The following is a 2,458-nucleotide window of genomic DNA, read 5'->3' on the forward strand; positions in this document are numbered from 1 at the left end:
AAAAAAAAAAAAAAAAGAGAGAAAAGAAAAGAAGAAAAGTTCAACATTTCCAAAAGCAGACATCTAGTAAGCTGTAGAACCAGGATTCAGATTCTCATCTCTGACCCTAGAGCCCATGCTTTTAACTAATAGTGAATACAACCGTTTATGCTCCACAAGGCAAACCAAACATACCCGGGACACGCAGCCTGAGTCTCAAGAGCAGGAAGCATCATCAAAGAAAAGCTGCCCGAGCAAGCGAAACCAATCCTACAAAACTGCAAGGTAGCACATCTTACAGAAGCAAAAACAACTCTACCCCTCACCAGCCCCATTCTTCACACAGAGCTGACCTACCAACTCGTGTAAAAACCTGCTGTGGATCTCAGCCTTCATCTCCAGGATTCGTTTACGCCATTTCTGCCTTTGCCTGGTTAGATCCTCAGGCTCTCCTTTTCGACTTCCTAGCATGCTTTCGCTCCTTTTGGTTGCCTTTCTTAGCTCCTGACTCTAGCTGTCTACACTTCTGGCTATATGCATTTTGACAAGCCGCTTGAGCCCCAACCAGAATTTTCTCTTGGAAATGATCTTCACATTGACCTTGTAGGAAATGCAGGTGAGGGAGCCCCAGACTTGACTCCCACCGCCCCCTCAACCTCTGCCATACTGGAGACCTCTGAGGAGGACACCATTTGCATTTGCGTAAACCTTTATTTACAGTACACTTGAAAAATGTCCTCCAATGTTTATAGAAGAAGACAGAGTAGGTACTACTTTCTCTATTTATTTTTAATGTACAAACATTTCAAGCATACACAGAATGATATAGAGAGATCCATGAACCAGTGCCCAGATTTGACACATTTACATGTATTTTTCCTTAAAGAAATACAATGTTACAGATACCATTGAATACTTTCATCCCATTTCCTTCTGTCCTTCCTCAGAGAACCTACTGTATTTAAACATTGCATTTTAAAACCCATTCTATGTTTGAACCATCCCACACAGGCCCTAAAGCTATATCTAATGATCTATTTATCTATCTGAATCCACAATGGATATTGTTGTTTCATTCTTAAAACTTTCATATAATATCATACTATATGTATCCATTTGCAACTTTTGCAAACAAAGTTACATTTTTAAGATTTCTCTCCATTGAAATGTATCTAAGTTTATTCACTTTACTTACTAGATAGCGTCTCTCTCTACTTGCGTATGTGGACACATGCATTACTCATCTAGTCTCCTGCTGTTAGAAACGTAGTAACTTTGTTTTGCACCATTTCAAAAGATACGGCAATGGCCGGTGTGCATCTGCTCTTGTTAGCCACGGGCCAGACTTTTTCTAGAGCAAATTCCTGAAAGTGGAATTGCTGGGTCATAGGGTAAAACCTACAATTTTAGATGACACTGCCAGTTGCTCTCCCAAGTGTTCCAATTTACACACCCATTATCTGAGTTTGAGAATTCCCATTTCCCTTCATCTTTGACGACTCTTGGCATTATCACATGTATCAGGTTTTCATCAATCTGATGGCTAAAAAAATAATTTCTCATTGTTTTATCACTGGCAGATTTTCTTCTTTTTTTAATTTTTAAATGTTATTTATTTTTGAGAGAGACAGAGACAGAATGCGAGTGGGTTACGGGCAGAGAAAGAGGGAGACACAGAATCGGAAGCAGGCTCCAGGCTCTGAGCTGTAGGCACAGAGCCGGACGCGGGGCTCGAATTCACGAGCTGTGAGATCGTGACCTGAGCTGAAGTCGGGCACTCAACCAACTGAGCCATCCAGGAGGCCCAGATTTTCTAAATTAAGGGTTCATTTTCCTTCTTATAAAGTTCACTGAGGTTTTCTATTTCTTCTTGACTCAGTTTTTGTAATTTAAACTTTTCAATGAAACTGCTCATCTACATTTCAAATACCTTGGCATAAAGTTGATATGGTATTTTATTATTGTTTTTCAAATATTCTGTAATATATATTCTTTTAATTCCTGATATTGTTCATTTATGTCTTCTCTCTCTTTTATTTTAATAGATCTCACTAGAGGGTTGTTTATTAGATAAATATTCCTCCCCCCCCCCCAAAAGGTTTTGGTGGTGTTACGGTGTTATTCTTTCTTGTCTCCTTATTTTCTATTTCATTAATTTCTGTGCCAATTTTTAGTCTTTTTTCTCTCTTTTTTGAGCATGCTCTCTGTGGTTCTTTCAGTAACTGCTTTAGTTGCATGATAAATTAATTTCCAATCTTTCTTTCTTTTTTCTAGTGTATGCATTTAAGCTTATATATTCACCTTCAAAATCTGCTTCAGCGGTTTGATATATATTTCTTTGGGTGTGATTTTGTCTTAACTGTTTAATAAAATATTTAATAAAATTTAATAAAACCATATTTTTTAATTGAGTGATGTCTTTATTTTATTTTTATTTTTAAATATATTTTTAAGTTTATTTATCTTGAGAGAGAGAGAG

The sequence above is a fragment of the Herpailurus yagouaroundi genome, unplaced genomic scaffold, assembly GCF_014898765.1.
Source record: "Herpailurus yagouaroundi ecotype Mexico unplaced genomic scaffold, PumYag 187, whole genome shotgun sequence".
Lineage (NCBI taxonomy): Eukaryota > Metazoa > Chordata > Mammalia > Carnivora > Felidae > Herpailurus > Herpailurus yagouaroundi.